Source organism: Neophocaena asiaeorientalis, unplaced genomic scaffold (genome assembly GCF_003031525.2).
Source record: "Neophocaena asiaeorientalis asiaeorientalis breed wild unplaced genomic scaffold, Neophocaena_asiaeorientalis_V1.1 scaffold540, whole genome shotgun sequence".
Classification (NCBI taxonomy): domain Eukaryota; kingdom Metazoa; phylum Chordata; class Mammalia; order Artiodactyla; family Phocoenidae; genus Neophocaena; species Neophocaena asiaeorientalis.
Window position 1 is genome coordinate 81440 of NW_020172141.1, and position 19786 is coordinate 101225.

Genomic DNA, 19786 nt, shown 5'->3' on the forward strand with positions numbered 1-19786 from the left:
CTATCAGGGGTTTCGAGAAACGGCCTGGGGAGGTGACTTTTGGGCGTGGCCTGAAAGATGAAGGGGTGAATGCGGTGATACTGGCCCTGAGCTCTCCAGGGCCGGCATGGGCATGGGTGGACACAGAGGAGGGTGGAGAGGTGCCGCCTCGGGAGGTTGGCTTATCCCTAGTGTTGGGAGAGCCCAGAGCAGCAGGGGGCTTGGCTCTGAGGTCCCTGCAGGAGACCAGGAAAGATGCGATGCAGCACGGATGAGCCACCTCGATGGGGTAGAACCACAGGGCTGTGTGCGGGGACATAGTTAAGAGTTCGGGTCTCATGGCTGAGGACTGGCTGCAGGAGGAGGTGGACTCACCTTGGCACCTGCCCATGTAGGGACCCCTCCTCCCTGTTGCCCTGGCTCCTTGCGGTTTCCCTGGAAGGTCAGGGCTTGCTAGCAGTTTATCTCCCCATGTGGGGATGAGAGTCCTCCTCTCCTGCTTCTTTTTACACTTCGCTTTTGTTGCTTTTATAGCACTTCTTAGTTTTTACCTTGCACTGATTGTTACGTGTGTACGTGTGTTGTCCACACTCCTGGACTGTCCCACAAATGGCAGGAGAAAAGGACTATAACTTACCTATTTTTATTCCCCTCCCACAGTACCTGGCATACCTGGATACCAATGGTATCCAACAGTGAGTGGGGATGCCCTGAGGCGTTGTAAGAATATTGTTGAAAGTTGGGTTTGATGGGAGCGGGGAGTGTGTACTAGTTAACAGGTATTGGGCCTGCTGGGTTAGGCAATAGTCTAAGCACTTCGTCTAGATTAACTCATTTCATGTCCACAACAGGTCAATTAGGTAGATACTATTATTACCCCCATTGAATGGATGAAGAAACTGAGGCACGGACTAGCTTTTAAATATGCTGGTTGAGAAAGACCCCAGCTCTCTGACCTGCGAGTCAGAATTGGGTTCTATGGGTTCATGGAAGCAGCGAGCAAGGTAGGCCCAAAGCTCTCCCACCCACGAGGGAGAAGCATTTCACTGAGTAGTTGCTCCTAACCAGAGCTGGGAGAGGGAAGCTTTAAGGGGTCATCCATAGACACAGGCTGGAGGGGCAGTCCTTCAGGGCCTGCTTTGATGCCAGCTTGCTTATCTCTTAGCTATTTTCAAGACCAGAGGGATTTTCCACCCAAACCTTGACTTTTAGAGGCTGATTAGATGAAGCTGTGTTCGGAGGTAGGAAAAGGTGAGTGTCTTTGCAGCCCCCTTCTTCTCCAATCCTGACTCTCTGAGTTTGGACCAGGCTGAGAACTGTGGGTGTCCACAAGGTGGCGGGCTTCTGCTTCCAACAACTCTGCCGGGAGGAGGGCACAGTGGGCCGGCCGTGCTCCCCTCGGCTCCGCCTGCGTGGCTGTGATGTAGCCTTTCTGGGTGGGTATGATGTTGGTATCAGCCTGAGGTGAAGAGGTACAAACAGAACTTTGTACCAGGAAATAACGTGGGTCCCAGCAGGGGTGTTGCTGACCTGGAGCAGAGCTTTGCTGTGTCCTGGCAGAGCTTCAAACTGTTTGCCATCCCAGGATTCCAGGAAAATCAGATATGCTTAAAGAGAGCCATCACTTCTAATATCGGAGCGTTCCAAAAGTAAAAATGACAATAGCTATCAATTACTGAGTATTTACCGTGAGCCCGGCTGCTGCCCTTTCAGCATCTTACAGTCACCACAAATTGTGCATTTCTGACCCTAAACTCGTCCTCTTCCTCTATCCCACAGGGCCCACCCCTCAGGCTTCCCTCCCTCCACGAGTGGCATTGTCCCCTTTTCAGTGACTCTTCACGTTTCTTGCATACGACTGCCTTAGCAAATGATCACCAAACTGGTGGCTTAACACCACAGACATTTATTCTCTCACAGTTCTGGAGACCAGAAGTTCAAAATCGAGGTGTCAGCAGGGAGTGTGTCCTTTCTTGCCTCTTCCAGCTTTGGGGGCCCCTTGCGGCCACATTACTCCAGGCTCTGCCCCTTCACCTTGCCTTCTCGGTGTCTGTCTTCTCCCCTCTGTCTCTTATAAGGAGACTTGTCCTTGGAATTGGGCTCACCTGGGGAACGCAGGATCATCTCATCTCAAGATCTTCAGTTATATCTGCAGGACCCTTTTTCTAAAAAGTCACATCCACAGACTCCAGGGGGTGGAACGTGGATGGGCCTTTTTGGGGGCCACCATTCAGCTCACTGCACCCACAGGAACCTAGGAGTTACCCTTGACACCTTCCTTCCCCTCCCTCCTCATTTGGTCCACCACTGGTTCTGGTAGACTCTTCTGCCCAGGGTCCCTTCACCTTCATTGCCAACAGCTAGTCCAGGCCGATGGCATTTCCTCCCTAACCTCCTGACTGGTTTCCCGACACCCACCCTGCTGTGGACTGAATTGCCCGCCCCCCCTTCATGTATTGAAGCTCTAACCCCCAATGTGACTGCCTTGGGAGAAAGTGCCTTTAAGGAGATAGTTACGGTTAAATGAGGTCATAAATAGAGTCATAAGGGTGGGGCCCTAATCTGATGGGACTGGATCCCTTTAAGAAGAGGAAGAGATGTCAGAGATCTTGCCGTCTCTGTGCACGCACAGTGGCCACAGTGGCCATGTGAGGAGAGGGCGGAAAGCTGCCGTCTACGAGCCAGGAAGAGAGACCTCCCAGAGACCAACCCTGGTGGCACCTCCATCTTGGACTCCCATCTCCAGGACTGCGAGAAGATGTGTTTCTGCTACTTCAGCCCCTGAGCAGCCCCAGCAGGCTCTGAGCTTCCTCGCACTCGGGCTCCACATAAGACACATCTCAAACTTCTGCTTGCAGGCCCGCCTCCCTGTCCCTTCCTCAAATCGATGCAGGCAGTTATGAGCACGAGGGATGGAACAGTAAACAGCCTTGTGTGACGCTGACAGCCCCGCCGCCCTGGCTGCTGATGGCTGTGAGGGTAAAGCCCTGCATTTGGAACACGGTCCAGGAAGCCCAGCCTGTCGGCCTCTATGCATGCCCTGTCCGCCTCCTTCCCCACCCCTGCCATGCGCAGCACCTCCTGCACACAGCCTTCCTCGGCTCCTCTAGTGGGCAGTTCCCGCCTGGAAGGCTCCCCTCTGCCCGCCTCTCTCTGGCTCCTACACCACTCTCAGCACCTTGAGCGACCCTGTCACGTGCCCTCAGCAACTGTCACAGCTCCCCTTGCAGCACCGATAACGATGCAGTTAAACAGTTAATTATGCAGTTAGTTGTTTGGTGTCTGTGTTGCCCCCCAGACTGAAAGCACTATGAGGTCTGGGCCTGTTTCTGTTTCCTGTTGCTTTCCCCGTGTTTAGCGAAGTCAAAATAGCAGGCACTTGTTAACTACTGCTGTACACGAGCGAGCACAGGAGTGAGCACACGGCTCTAACCCTAGTAAGCATCTCACTTCCTTTAGATGTTTCTATCTCCAGTGTTCAGATGTGAGAAGTAGGGCACAGTGTGGCTCGGTAACTGACCTGAGGGCTCCCAGTAAGAGCAGCTGGAGCTGAACTTGGAAACCAGAGCTTTCTGATTTCACAGACAAGGCTCTTCACGGCTATGACTCAGACCCAGCCTGCTTCAGATGATGAGTGGATTCTTAACATCCTAACTAGAAATTCATTAAAGGATAATTTCCTTTATTAAAATAATCATTGCAGTCAGCAGGAGGATGGATAAACAATCTGTTATAGTCATTAATGGAATACGAGTAGCAAGAAAGGGAAGAGGATTACCAATAACACGCTATTGCATTGACGAATTGCAAAAACGTTATGCTGAGCTAAACAAGCCAGACACGGAGAGTACACGCTCTAGGATTCTATTTATGTGAAATTCTGGAAAAGTCAAAGTCATCTATGGTGAAAAACATCAGATCAGCGGTTGCCTCTGGGGTGGGGGTGGGAACCGACTGGGAAAGGGCATGAGGGAACTTTCTGGGGTGATGATGATGTTTTGTATCTCAGTAGAGGTTTCACTTACCCTGGTGTGTATGCGTTTGTCCAAATTCAGCATATGTATGCATGAGATGTGTTAACTTCTCTGTTTGCAAACTTTATCTAAAAAAAACCCCAAAACTCAAGCAAATATTGAACTCTAGTTAATGATATACACACCAAAGTGTTTAGAGGTGGAGTGTACTAACGTCTGCCTCTTACTCCAAAATGTATCAAAAAATAAGATTGATTGATAATGGACAGAGGGATGAATAGATGGATAGATGTGGGATAAAGCAAGTAGAAGAAATGTTAAATGTAGACTCTAGGTGGTGGTATATGGGTGTTCACTGCACAATACTTTCAACTTGGCTCTGTGTTTGAAAATTTTCATAATGAGCGGTCAAAAAGTAACATAAGCTGAAAAAATGTATTTCAAAAGTAGCTAATGTTTGCTGGAATCGATAAGACAATCCAAAGATGCAGGAATAGAAAATTAATCATTGTCGTTTTGCATCAGTTTCAAGGGAATGATAAGCAAGGAAGCACAGAGAAGGGGCGGGGAAAGTTGGGACCAGGTGGGATCGAATTTTGGCAGGACCTGGGGGAGGAGACTGCGGGTGGGATTCTCTTCGGGCTAGAGGGGCTATAGAATTGAGACTGAAGTATCGACAGCAGCCACCTCCTCCCCTGGTCATCAAGGGTGGCAGAGTTAGCCCTCAAAGCTTGCTCACCTATGGTCCAGTTAGAAACAATGACATTTTTAAGATGTCATCTTAAAGCTAAGCTGAGAGAAAGTCTAGTAAGTTTTAGGAGTAAAAACAATGAAAATGAAATGCCAGGCTCATGTTTTGAACTGGATCAAGCTACTCTCTAGAAGGACTGTGCGCTGACGCTACCCCATTGGCAGTAAATTCAAGGCTGCCTTCTCAGGGGCTGCGGATTGAGGACCTGGGTGGCTGGGGTGTGATGACTTTGATGGTAGAACGGATACCTCCGCATGCCAATCCTGTCCCCACCACTCACTGATTACGTGGCCCTGGGCGCGTTATTCAGCCTCTCCTGGCCTGTCTTGTCAATTCCAAAGTCTATCCCCGGTTTTCCGTTGCTCCATTTACCAGCAGCTTTGGACATGGCTGATCAGGCCCTTCTTGAAATACTCGTTTCCCGCGGGCAGGGGCCACCTGTCTCTCTTAGGTCCCTCTCAGCCTTCCTGGCCACTCTTTCTCAGCCTCCTTTGCCTGATCGTCATCTTCCCATCACACATCGAACTACCCCCGGCTCAGTCTTCAGCCCTCTCTGCTCTCTCTGCACCCAGCCCTGACGTGCGATAACCCGTGTGAAGCCAAATCCTCCATCCCTCCCCACGGGCTCCTGCCTTGAGTCTTCCGTTTGGAAGTGGCACTACCAGCTCTCCCAGTTGTTCAAGCCAGACTCCTGGAGTCGTCCTCGACTTATTGTTCTCTCCTGTACTTAATTCAGCAACAAATCCTATTGCTTCCGCTTCTGAAATCCATCCTCCTCTCCACCCTCGGGGTCGTCACTAATGTCTCTCACCTGGATGATTGCATTTGCAGCCTCACTGAAGCCTCAGCTTCCGCTCTTGTCCTAAACTCTATTTTCCCCACAGTAGCTAGAACCATTCTTTAAAAAAATATCAAGATCCTCCCCATCTCAAAACTCTCCGATGATACCAGAATAAAGGCCCATGTCTGCATCCTTCCTGCATGGCCCTTGACCTCCCTGGTCTCGTGTTTTACCCTTTCCCCTTTGCTCATTCTGCACCATGCCTACTGACTTCCCGGCTGTTCCTCCAACAAATCAATCAGCTGTCACCTTTCTCGATGCTATTTCCTCCACTTGGACTGTCCTTCCCTCTCCTATGGATTGATCTCTCACTGCCTTTAGGGTTCTCTCAAATTGCATCCTATCCTAAAGATTGTACTACTCTATCAGAAATGGCATCCTTCTTCACTTTCTATCCCTTTACTCTGCTTTCTTTTTCTTCTAAGCACTTCTCATTGCTTGATATTCTGTATTTATTTACTCATTTTTAAATGACCTGTCCCTTCCTACTTGAATGTGAGCCCAGTGAGAACATAGGCTTTATGTATTTTACCCATCACTGTATCCCCAACGCCTCAAACAGAGCCTGGCACACAGTAGTTTGCCAATAAAGAACTGTAGGATGAATGAACAAGTGAAGAGACGCCCAGCTCTGTGCTGGCCTGGAAAATGCACCCACAGAATGATTTTCTTTCTTTCTATTTTTAACCTTTTATTTTATGTTGGAGTAGAGCCTATTAACAATGTTGTGATAGTTTCAGGGGCACAGCAAAGCGACTCGGCCATACATATCCATTCTCCCCCAGACTCCCCTCCCATCCAGGCTGCCACATAACACTGAGCAGAGTTCTCTGTGCTATACAGGTGGTCCTTGTTGGTTATCCATTTAAAATATAGCAGTGTGTACATGTCAATCCTAAACTCCCTAACTATCCCTCCCCCCCACCCTTCCCCCCTGGTAACCATAATTTTGTTCTCTAAGTCTGTGAGTCTGTTTCACCCACAGAATGATTTTCGTTGCCATAATGATGGTCCTTTATGGAGAAAAAGGACAATTTGTGGGGAAGGTCCCGATTCTGGTCCCAAAGTTGGGAGCTAAGTGTAAAAAATCCATAATCCCTTGGGCAGGTTCCTTACGGGTATGGGTCAGATGTTGCTTTGGTGACCTGGAACTAGAGTGTCACATGACCCAGAAATGACTGCCCCTGCTTCCTGGTCAATAGTATGTCCTCCTGCCTAAAGCCCCTTCCTCACTTGGCTCCCGATTCCCTGTTTCTGCCTGGGGAGCATTTCTTTGAAATGACCCTAAACTACCACCACCCAGAGCACAGAGCTTTCCGGTGGCTGCAAGACAGTGCTATGACATATTTTAACAGAGTCGGTTAAAAGACTTACCAGAAGTCTGCTGGGCGTGCTCTGAAATTAGTTCAGCTTAGATACTGGCCCTTCTTATCTCTGCCAACAAACAGATACAGCCCCGTGTACCACCTGCAGGAAGTGGGGCCTTTGATCTCTGTGAGGAGACCTGCGTTATGGCTCTTTTAAAAATTGAATTACATTCCAAGTGTGTTTTAAGACATTGTAGTCTATGGAAAGAAGCAGGATTCATTTATCAGAAAGGAGATTTTAAGTTCTACAATCATGCAACAAATATTGAGTTGATAATATAGTAGCTGCGTTTGATAAAGTTCAAATACCTAATAGAAAGCAGCAAGGCAAAGAGAGAAGGAGATGGAGAAAAACACACTTGCATGCAGAGAGAGAAGGGGAGGGAGGAGAGAGGGAGGGAGGGAGGGAGAGAGAGCGAGAGAGGAGAAACGCTTCGTATTTGAAGAGCGTGATCCCAGGGATGTGTGACTGATGTGGGTGTCACTGGATTTTGCTTCTGCACCTTGTTGGTGAGCTGGGAGCTTGGGGCAAGGTGAGGCTTGCTCCTTCCTTCCTTTTATTTTCCTTTATTAGATCCTAAACTATCTCAGCAGAAGATAATTTGCCTACCTTCTTCAATAGCTGATTCATTCTTCCACCTGCCTGTGTGTCCATCCATCTGTGGTCATTCATTTCTAGTGGGCATTTGTGTTTTCCTCTCCCTTTCAATACAATCCCAGTTTCCTCTGTGAATTCATCTATTCTCTATTCTCAGTCTTGGGGCTTGGCTGGGGTTGACCCCACCCCAGCTCTGTCATCCTCTTGGCCACAGGGATGGGTTCAGAGAAAGGCATGTACCCCAATTTAGGCTAAAGAGAGAGTGACCTCTCCTTCCCACCCCACCCCCACCCCCTGGGACGTATGCTGCAGTTACTGAAAGTGATCTGCTCTCTCCTGGACCATGTGGTGTGAGGACATGAGGTCTAGTGTACCTGGAGGATCTGGGCCACCAGGAGGAGCCTAAGGGTGCCACTAACACCACACAAGATGAGAGAGACAGAGGCAGAGACAGAGACATGGAGCAGAGATTGATTAGGTCCTGGATGCCATGGTTTGAGTTACTGGGTCAAGTCTCATTTGAAGCTAGAACTATTTCTGAACATCCCAGATTTTTTTTTAGCTAATACAGACTTTTTGCTTTAGCCAGTTTTAATTGGGTGCTTAATTGGGTGACTTGCAACCCCAGAGTATCCTGAGGGACATGCCATCTCTCCAGCTGACGTTTATGGGGTCACGGCCATGTGCTGGGGTTTCTGTCCAGCAGGCACAGTGAACCTGGTGAAGTTGGGCGCCGCTCACACGGAGGCAAAAACTTACTGAGAAAGGCAGACAATTGCATAAGCGACGACAATAAACATGTTCATCCTATCGTTAAAAAGCAGCGTGGATGGTATGATCGGCCCCGTTTTTTAAAAATGATATTTATGGATCTTTATGCACCTGTGCTTAGAACAAACTATGATAGCATGCTCTGATCTCTGGACGCTGTGCAATGCGGTCTGCTTTTTTCTTTTACATTTTGCTTTGTTTTTGCAATGGACTTTCATTGTTCTAATAATCAAAAGGGGGAAATGCTATTAAAGTCAAAACGATAAGCATGGTAAGTGCTATGCCGGGAGAAGGACTGGATGCTATTAGAGAGCTTAGCAGGGACCTGCTTTGGGCAGCTGCGAAGCTGTGCAGGGAGCAGTAGAGGAAGCTCAGGGAGACCTTCCTGCCGCGGCCTGTACGGGCTCACCCTCTGCATGGCCCCCGGTCAGGGGAGCCAGCTGCCGGCCCTTTCCCTAGGCTCTCTGGAGCAGGTCCGCGGTTAGGCCGGGAAGGGCGTTTCCGCAGCTCATCCTTCTGCGTTGCCAGTGTAGGGCTGGTTACTGGAAACACAAGGCCCTTTCCTCTCAGGGCTCCAGAAGCTGAACATTAAGAAACCGTTGCAAATAGAGTAATTGCTCAGAATGAGCATTAGCGTCCTCTTAAGAAGAGGCAGCTGCTGTGACTATAACGTCGAATTCAGCGGCGCTTCCTGAGAACCATGTTAATGTGATTTGTGCTAATTCCCTCCTTGCTGCCTGGGGGCCCAGTCCAGAGCTGTCCCGGCTCCTGCCCTCGGTCTCTGCGGAAGCGCGAGCATCCTTCACTCCTTTTCCTGGCAGGCAGGCAGGCATCGTCAATCAGCAGACTGCTGTCGCTCATCCACTCTATGCCTGACTTCGGGTGCCGAGGGGTTGGGGCGGGGATGGGAGCGAGGTGGGGGAGGGGATGATGCTTATTAAGCCTCACTAAGTGCCTTTGAGGCGTGAGGCATTTGTCCAAGGACTCAGGACAGCTGTGCTAAGAAATGAACGAACTGGGGAAGCGCGCAGCACAGTATCGAATGTACTCCTCGCTCATTTATTCACCGTGAACAAGACAGCTCTGGTCTCCGCTGTTGTGGAGCTTATGTTCTAACGAGACAGACCTTGAATCAGCAATTGCACATCAACTGATTTAGCTACAGCAGTGATTTGTGTGACGCATGAGTACAGGGTGCCATGAGAGAATGAAAGGGGACGAGGTGTGGGCTGACCTGGCCTGGTGGGGGGGTGGGAGGTCCAGAAAAGCTTCCTGGGGAAGGGAGATCTGAAGAATGAACAGGAACTCACCGAGCTAAGAGGAGGAAGAGACTTGCAGGCAGAGGAAAGAATTGGTACCATTCGAGAAGCACGGGAGGCAGGACACAGAGCAAAGTGCAGAGGTGGCACCAGCTGGTGCAGGGCTGCTCCTGTGGTGGGCGGGGTGCCTGACGGGAGACCCCCAGGCTCTAGTCCCACCTCTGCCTCCACTCCCTTTGTGTCCCCATGTGAGTTACTCACACTTCGTTGGGACCCACTGTGTGCACTGGGGTCTCTCTGGGTCTCAGCGTCTCAGCAGAGCACATGGGAGGCTGCTGAGGTTCTGTGCAGTGCTGAAATCCCGTGATTCTGTAAGTTCTAGGCTCTGGGCCTTGCCGGGGTGAGATGAGGCCTGCGGGGGTCTGCAGGGATTGCAGGGTGAGGGAGTTCGGTGAGGCCAGTGGGGCCTCAGGGTCTGAGGCTGTGAAGGGGGAGCCCCTGTTGTGACCAGGACGGAGTCCTCCGTCCCGGGCCTGCACCCTGCCCACACCTGGGTTCCTCTGTCCACCCTCACCCTGCAGTTCCTGGGCGTGCCAGGATGCATTAGCCCTACAATCAGGGAGGCTCCATGAGTCCTTCTCCTGGGGCCCCTCAGCCCCCATGTAATCAGGGCCTGAAGGTAGACTTGGTGGCAGGGGAAAGGGTGTGGGCATGGTTCCAGATCTGCCCTTCATGGGCAAGGTGACTGGGGTGGGCGCTGATGTGCACCCAAGCCCCTCTTTAGGGATGAGGAAAACTTCCCTCCAGCCGTGGGGCATGCTGCAGAGGTGGATTGCCTCACTTGAACAGAACAGCCTTGCCCAAGGTCACAGCTCCTTCCAGGGGCAGTCTGAGGTCAGTGACAGGTCAAAGCAGGGTGCAAAGGCCTGGCTCCGTCTATGAAACTTGGGACGACGCCAGAGCGCCAGCTCAGCTCCTAAAGTCCCCACAGGGGTGACTGCAGAGCAGCTCAGCTTCGTCCGCTGCCCAGTCCTGTTCCTGTCCTGCACACAGAACTTGTCTCCAAGTCTGCTTCCCGGGAACCTAACCTGTGACAAGTCCCCTCCATGCTTTCAGCCTCAGTTTTCTCATCTTTAAAATGGGAATAATAACGCCCACACCATAGTTTGTTGTGAGGATTGAAAGAACTAATAGTTATCAAATTCCTGGTGGTGGGATCGTTTGCAAAGATATTCCTTTGTGTTCTGTCCTGTCCTCAGCGCTACGGTGTTCGGCACCCCTGTGAGAGGAATGAGGGGTTCCCTCTGTTCTGAGTAGGGGCCACTTTACCTCAGGGGTTTGCAACCCATTTTGCTCCTCAGGGAGGGAAACAGACGTTTCCCAGCACCCGGGAGAGGACTCTCAGGTTTTGCCTGAGACGCAGAGACTTGTGGTGGGGAAGGGGAGGACGGATGGAAAGAGTGTTTGCTTCTCTGAGTCTGGTGAAGCTTGGAGGTTTTCTCTTTGGGTGAGAGGAGACTCCTCTCCCCGCCTTCCCTGAAGCCCCCATACAGGGGTGGTGGCCCCCTGTGCCTTGAGGCTGGGGGGCAGCAGGGTCTCCTCTTTGGTTGAGGCTCCACTCCCTGGAGGTCCACCTCTGAGCCTGCCTGGAGAATCAGAGCTTGGCAAGACAAGGAGGACAGGACTTGCTGACAGACGGTGTGTCAGGTGGCAAACACCGCAGGCGCCTCGACCCGAGACCATCCTCGCCCGTTTCTCTGGCACCGTGTTAATCCCTCTCTCTCCTTGGATTCTTGTACGAAGCCAGTTGGGGCAAAGGGCCTTCACATGTAGCTGAGGTTGAACTTTTCTCACCCTGATGAATAGGAGTGCAGTCCCACATTCTTGAGTTTCTACGGAATCCGTACCCTCTAGTGTAGCCTGGTTCCTGGCACATAGTAAATGCTCAATAAGTGTTCTCTTCTCCCTTTCTCCACTTCATCCTCATCCCTGCCCCACATCCACTGTGGTGATATGTATGTGTCTGTATATATATGTATATATAGAGAGAAAACAATGCAGAAGATACCTACATAGTACCGACACCTGTAATTTGTATAACACTCATGTTAGTTACGTGCTTTCATCCATTCATTTAGTTCAGGGTTTCTCAGCCTCAGCACTACTGGCGTTTAGGACGGTTCATTCTTCGATGTGGGGCTGTCCTGTGCATCCTAGGATATTTCAGCTGCATCCCTCGTCTTTAGTCACTAGGTGTCAGTAGCAGCCCCCAGTCATCACAGTCAAAAATTTCTCCAGACAGGCCAAATGTCCTTGCAGGGAGCAGAGAGGCAAAATTATTCCTGGCTGGGAACCACTGATTTCAGTGATTCTGAAAGGAGAGAGGGAAAAGCAAAGCATTTCTCTACTTCCCTCGGGGATTTCACACCAAGGAACAGACACCACCCAGCACCTCCCGGCATCCCCACGAGCATGGCCTCACCCTCACCACCTCCACCGTCGTCTTTCCCTGCTGGACAGGACAGAGTGCACGCTGCCCGCTTTCCTCATAGGGGAGGGACCGGCAGCCATCGTGTCTTTCCAGGAGGACTTGGCCATCTAACTTTCCCTGATCCATAACTTGACAGACCCCAGAGGAATACCTCAGTACAGGTGATGGTCCAGGTGAGGTCGAATCTGCTCCCATCACAAGTCTCGGGAGCTGGGAGCAGGCACGGTCTTCTCACCCCGGTGACCGTGGGTCTTCCGTTCCTTGGAAGCTCAGTGAGATGGTTCCCTAGCAACGGCACAGGCCTGTGGCAGCCCCGGGGGAGCACTGGATGTGGACGAAGAGCACAGGCTACAAAGGGTCTTGCGTGCTCATTGTGGGCCATTGTGTAAGTGTTTGCTCTGGGGGCTCCTGGCCTCCCTGTGGGCTCTCCTTGCTGGGGGACAGCAGACTGGCCTCTGCCCTCTTCAGGAGGGCTGTTACTCAGAGCTCTGAGTTGCAAAGGCTCTGAGAAAGGACTGTAGGGAGGAGATGACCTGGGTCTGCCTTCTGAGGAAGAGTACATGGAGGCTAAATTCATTCATTCACTCACTCATTCATTCAGTACATGTATTTTGTGCCTCTGCTATGTATAATAATCGAGCCACTAATCTGTGTACATCTCTGGAAGTATCAAGTTGGTTGAGACATGGGTCTAATATGTTGTGCAACAGTATGGAGTTTAAAACATGGACCTTGACCTCTGGGAGTTGGTTTTTTTTTGCGCTACGTGGACCTCTCACTGTTGTGGTCTCTCCCGCTGCGGAGCACAGGCTCCGGACGCGCAGGCTCAGTGGCCATGGCTCACCGGCCCAGCCGCTCCGCAGCATGTGGGATCTTCCCGGACCGGGGCACGAACCCGTGTCTCCTGCATCAGCAGGTGGACTCTCAACCACTGCGCCACCAGGGAAGCCCTCCGGGAGTTTTTTATATGGTTGCATAAACTGTACACTCCCAGGAAAGCTATAGAACAATATGAATATCCCATAAAATATAAGCACACAGGAGGGATTACCAGGCAGTCTGTGATGGAAGGGGTGGGGCACGGGGACCTTTATTGCCAGCTCCTGTGTGGGAGACCCTTGGCACAGTTCAGTCCCGTGAAGAGCTGTAACTGTCTCACTTTCCAGATGTGGAATGTGAAGCTCAGGGAAGCGAAGAACGTGCCCAAGTATGTCTCTACCGCTAAAAACGAAGAGGGCTTTGATGGGTGGAGGACCGGTCCCCCTTCTCCGTCACAGCCCAGTTGGCCGCCTCCAAGTGCTCTCGGACCCAGGTGTGAGTTGCTGGCCTTGGCATCTCCTCGAAATCCCTCCTCCACTTTTCTAGACAATGTGCTCTCCTGATGCGAGGACTTGGGACTTACTGGGCCACAACCGTTCAGGCCAGCTGATGCGCTGGATCTCAGGACCGGCTGGTCTGCAGCTGGGTGAGGATGTGCGAGTCACCTTGGACAAAGAGAATAATCCAGGAGCGATCTGTTTTGGACACTGCCTGCTAACCTCCTTTCTGACTCTGTTTCAGGCAGCTGCCCATCTCCCTGATCTTCAGCTGTTTCCAGGAGTTCGTGTTTGTCTCCGGAAGGGCTGGCCCTGGAGACAGTTGCTGCTCACTCTTTCCACTTATTTCATCTCCCATGAGCTCAGAGCCACCCATTAAGGAGGCCATTCCTGCTTAGGAAATTTCCTTCCGCCCAGAGAGCAAATGGTATTTGCACGGTTTGCTCCTCTGTTGCACTCAGCGCTTTCTCCTTTCTGGTTCACGTGGGCCCCGTGAGGGGGAAGGGTGTACTGAGGAAGGCTGTACTGAGGTGATTCAGGCCGTGGGGGGCTCTGGTGAGTGCCTTTCTGGAAGAGCCCACATTCCCCACCCGCTTGGGCTGGGCAGCCCTGGGCGTCAGAGGATCCGTCAGAGGGCTGGAAAAGGGCATTTGAAGAGGTGTCAACAGTGGTGAGGCTTGTCTTCGTTCACCGTCAAGCAAGCACATTTTAATTAAATCACAAAGATAAAAATCTCTGCTTTACTCTTGAAATCTAGCAGAAAGTATGCCAGGGAGGAAAATTTACCCAGGGAGAATATCCCAGGAAGAAGCGTTGTGTAGTTTAGAACATCAGCAGGGGTAGATGGGCTGGGGGAGAAGCACAGGAGTGGTTATCTTTTTTTTTTTTACCTCTAAGAGTTTGGAGTGGTTATCTTTGCAGGCCCTGGCCAAGTCTCTCGTAGAGAAAAGGCTTAGAAAAGAATTCTCACCTCCCAGGGTTATGTTTATTTGAAACTTGGAATAATTGTTTGTCTTAGTTGGCTGATCCTCCCCTAAAGGAAAAATTATAGGGATTAAGATGGGGAAGGGGTGGGGAAGCACTGAATGGAGTGGGATGCTGGAGATTTAATGGTTGCCGCCATAAATAGATGGCTGTCAGCTCTTCCAATGCAGGCCCCTGTGGTGAAAGCCAGGCTCCGAGTCCCCTCCTGATTTCTAGTCACTTCCTTGCTCCAAGGGCATGGGCTCCTTCCCGAGGACTTTGAGTCTCAGCTTTGTCATGTCCTTGCTGTGTGACCTTGGGTAAGTTACTGAACCTTTCTGAGCCTCAGTTTCTTCATCATTAAACAGAGATGATAACCAACTCTACCTTTCAGAGTTGCTCTGAGGAGTAAATAAGACTGTCCAAGATGCCCCTCTTCCTCTTCATCCTTATCTTCCATCTGGGGCTCTGCTTTTCCTCCCAGCAGCTTCCTGAGACTGGCTGCACTCTGCTCCCCTCCCTGATCTATCCGTGCCCTTTGGTTACATCTCGGTCCACCTTTGGCTTGCAGTGTTGTTTTATCTCTTTACGTTCCTGTTTCTCACACTGGAAGGCTGACCCCCGTACAACCCCGGTCTGAGCACAGACCCTGGCACGTCAGAGGCCTTCCTGAGGCAGAGTGAGTGCTTTGCAAACTGTGAAGGGCTTCCAGCCGCCCTTAGGCGTCATCACCCAGGGCAGCATTTGTCACAGCAAAACTGAAAGGGCCTTGCTAGAGGAGGGAAGTGAGCCCGGGTCCAGGCTGCAGAGAGACACCAGGCTCCTGGAGGGAGCAGGTGCAGAGCCCAGTTTGTGCTGCTTGGGAGAGGAGTCCGGAACAGCCCTCACTGAGTCCAGCCCTCTCCAAGCCCGCTGTCCACTCCCTGGTTGGACATAAGCCAAAGTCGTCTTGTTCCTTCCTCTGTCATCCTCCTGCAGGTCAAGGCAGAGTTACCACTAAGCTCCCTGGCCCTGGGGACTGAGCTCTGCTGGCCCCTGCCTGCCAGCCCCGGAGGCCTTTATCTCCTGTCTCTGAATGCAGGTCTCATCACCGACAAGCTCTGTGACTTTATGCAAGCCTCCTAGTTTCTCTGTGCCTTGATGTTCTTATCTGTAAAACGGGATAGTGGGGAATCAAATGAAATAATGGTGTAAATTGCTCCCCTTTAAGATCTTCCCACTTCCCTCTAGTCACGGTTCTAACTCAGGTGCTCTCAACCCTGGCTGTCCATTAGAATCACCCAGGAGCTTTAAAAAATCTAACAATGCTCTGCGGGTCTCCTCCACCCCTTTCTGACTCAGCAGCCCTTGAGTAAGAGCTGGGCATTGGTACTTTTTCAAGGTTCCCCAGGTGACCCTTGGGTTGCACCAGGGCTGAGAACCAGTGGGCTGCTGGGCCAGCAACAGTGCCCTTCTGTTCTGGCTGCTGTCGCCTCGTCCAGCTCCCCCCACCTCTTCGACATGTGTGGGACATCTTGCAATTTTCCGGAGGGAACACGCTCCCAAAGGTCTCTCTGCCTTGGCCCACGCTGTTGTCCCTACTCCTCCCTCTGGAGCCCCCTCTCTTCCCAGGCCTTTCCTAAGCCCTCTGTCCGGGATTGGCACTCTGGATGCCCCCCACCCCCCAGCTCTATGTGCTCCCATCTTGGCGCTCATCTCTGTGGGTCACATTCCCTGTGTCTTACCGCCTTTGAGGCCCCTCCCCAGCACAGAGCCTGGCATGTGTCTGCTTCCAGCTCTGCCCACCCTGCCCTTCCTCACCTCCCTTTCCTTCAGCCCCTCTTGATCTCTTTCCCCCAGCGGTTCTCAAGTTTTAGTGTCAGAATCACCTTGGAAGCGTCAGAACCACCTGGAAGGCTTGTTTGCTCTTGTTTTTCCACCCTACCTCTATTGGGGTATAATTGACGATTAAAAATTGTATACACTTAAGGTATACGATTTGATGATTTGGGGTACGTATACATTGTGAAATTATCCCCACAATCAACACAATCAAGCTAATTAATGTATGCATCACTTCACATAGTTACCATTCTCTTTATTTATTTGTTTGTAGTGAAAATACTTAAGATCTACCCTCTCATCAAGTTTCCAGTATACAGTACAGTATTGTTAACTATAGTCACAATGTTATACATTAGCTTTCCAGAAGTGCTAAGGGATTAATATCCAAAATAGAAAAGGAACTCACACAATTCTATAGCAAAAATACCGAACAACTCGATTTAAAAATGGGCAAAGGATCTGAATAGACATTTCTACAAAAAAGACACACAGATGGCCAACAGGTACATGAAAAGGTGCTCAGCTTCACTGATCATCAGAGAAATGCAAATCAAAACCACAGTGAGCTATCGCCTCACACCTATTAGCATGGCTGTTATCAGAAAGAGGAAAGGTAACAAGTCTTGGTGAGGATGTGGAGAAAACTGGAGGCTTGTTAACATACAAGCTGCTGGATCCCATCCCATTTCTGATTCAGTCGGGACGGGAGGGGGCTGAAAATGTGCAGCACTTACAGTTTCCCAGGTGACACTGCCCACACTTTGAGAACCACGGCTTTTGAGCAGTTTCTCAACTTCGGCACTATTCATATCTGGGCTGGATAATTCTCTGTTGTTGTGAGGGAGAGGAGGCCGTCCTGTGCATTGTAGGATGTTTCATAGCGTCGCTGGTCTCTACCCACCAGGTATAACCAAAAATGTCTCCAGACATTGCCAACTGTCCCCTGTGTGGGCACAGTCACCCTGACTGAGAACAGTTGCTCCATAGAGAGCCCTTTGTCCTGGGGTTGGGGATTGGGTGGCTTCTGCCCAGTCTCGGCAGGTCCACCTCCCCTACTTTCTAGCCCATCACCTGTTTGTATAACTCAGGGCTTCTTGGAACACAGCCCCACCCATTCACTGATGGGTCACGTGTGCTGCTTTCTTACTATCAGAGCAAAGTGGAGCAGTTGTGACAGAGACCGTCTGGCTTGTAATGTCTAAAATATTTACTATCTGGTCCTTTACAGAAAAGCTTTGCCAACCCCTGTTCAGAGCCTGAAGAGGTCTTGTAGACAGTGATGAGCTAGAAGGACCCAGGTCTGTGCCCTCCCCTAACTCACCACGTATTAAAGAGGTAGGGTGGGAGCAAACGGGGGCTCCTGGGTGAGGACTGCCTGTCATCCAGGCCCCCCAGGCTGCAGCTGGACAGGAGGACGGGCTCTGAGCTCCCACCCCAGCACAGCGTCCAGGGCGGGCGGGCTGGGGGTCAGGCTGGGGATTTTCCACTGCTGCCTTGTTCATGACCGAGCTGTACTCAGCTCTCTTTGACCAGCCCTGGCCTCTGCTTATCCACCAGGGCAAGCAAGAGCCCTGCACGCAGCCCCCAGTGAAAGAGCCGAGAAGGCAGATTTTCTGGGGTTGACAAGCCACACAGTGCCGTGTGTAGTATCAACAGTCAGTTCTGATACTTAAGTGGAAAGGGGGGCATTGGGGCTACTTGGCAGGAGGAAGGACCCCTCATTCATTCCTGCGTTCACTCATTCATTCATGCATTCACTGATACTTTCGGAGTGCCTGCTGAGGGCTCGGCACCACGTGAGGGACACAGTAAAGATACTGTCCTTCCCTCTTGAGTCTGACAGGTTTTGGGGAGACTGTCAAGCAGTGATTACTCTGGGGAAGCACAGGGGTGATGGGAACCCGGAAGAGGCACCTAACCTAGTCCTGGGGTGGGTCAGAGAAAAGACACCGAGACCTGTTTGTGAGTGGTAAATCTACTCTGTTCCCCTCCTTCTAACAGGACAGCTTTTAACCCCCAGGTGCATCCCTAAATGCTCCAGCATCAAATTTTTGCTCCGATCTTCATGTCCCCATGAGCTGAGCCCTCTGCCCCTGAAACTAAGCAGGACCCTGCAGGGCCTTCCCAGTGATAGACCGCTCTCTGCGTCCCCCACCTCTTGTCTGTAGAAAAGCTTTAGCCTCCTAGGCCTTCCTTCCCTGGGTTCCAAAGAGCAAATTTAATCAGAGAAGTGAGAAAATGCAGAGACAGAGGGAGACAGTCAAGCACAACAAAACATTAATAGTTTAGCTGTAACACAGAGTCAAGGACCTTTATATCCTGGAGCTGTTCTGCAGAGACTAAAACCCCCACCAGGTGGAAGATGTTCACTGCGTGCCGACCACCAGCACGTAGACCCTGGACCAGGTGCAACCAGGTTGATGCCGTTGACTCCTGAAATACCACCTGGTTGCCTCACCACCAACCAGTCAGGAGAACGTCCATGAGCTCATCAGGCACCCTGCAGCCCTCTCCTTCACCTTGCCTTTAAAAACACTTCCCTGAAAGCCGTCGGGGAGTTTTGGTCTTTTGAGCGTTAACTGCCTGTGCTGCTTGCTTGGTGCCTTGCAGTAAGTGCTGTCTTTTCCTTCACTGAAACCGGGTACCAGTAGCTTGGTTTTGCTGTGCTCAGGCGAATGAACCCGAGTGCGGTTTGGTAACACTCACAGGGAGGACCTCAGCCTCCCCCCACCCATTTCTGTTGCACAAACCACGAGAACACCAGGCTGCTTGCAGCGACTGAGTAGGGTGGCAGAGTTGCAGCTTCTGTGATGTCGCTTATGCCAGTCCCCCTGCCTGGTCACCCTCCGCCCCTTTCTCCTGGCCCATTTTGATCCAGATCCATTTTTCCAGAGCCATCACAAATGCTCCCTCACCTGCAGAGGGTGTTGGTAGGTTGTGTGGGTTGCGGAGGTTTGGGTTAATTGCTCTGTGTGTGGGTGGTTTCAGGACCACGCAGCTCTGGGCTCTTTACAGCCTAACCCACACAGTGCCTCCCCTGAGGGTCTCAGCAAGTCTCAGCAGTGGGGGAATGCATGGGATCCTAACACTAACGGATGCAAAGGGCCTGAGGGAGAGGGTATTGTTGTCCAGTTCTGGCTCTTTACATCTGACCAGCACTTTACAGTTTTCAGCGCACTTTGAAACCTTACCTCATTAATCCCCAGATGTTGTGAGGTCAGCAGAGTGGCTGTTATTCATCAGTCCGAGTTCTGTGGTGGTAAACAACAGAAAATGGCTTTGGTTAATTTAATCAGTAAGGACAGGAATTGGGAAGCTTACTGATTTAGTGGAAAACTGAAGGACCAGCTCTCTGGAAGGATCCTCCAGAGCAGGAACAGGACATTCTCCAGGGCAGCCCTACAGAATGAACGGTCCTGTGTCCTCTGCTCAAGGCTCCAACCCCAGGGACAATGTCTGATGGGCTTTGTTAGGGTAGGTGCCCCCCTGTCTCAGGCTACATGCTGGACAAAGGGCCCCTTGAGGTCCAGAGGCATTGTTGACTCACAGTGTCCAGCCCTGGGCTCATTCTCTCCACCTGCTCTGCCTCCCCGAACAGCGAAATCTGCATCTCCCCCCGCCTTTTCCCCAGTTCAGGTAACGGTACCTTCAT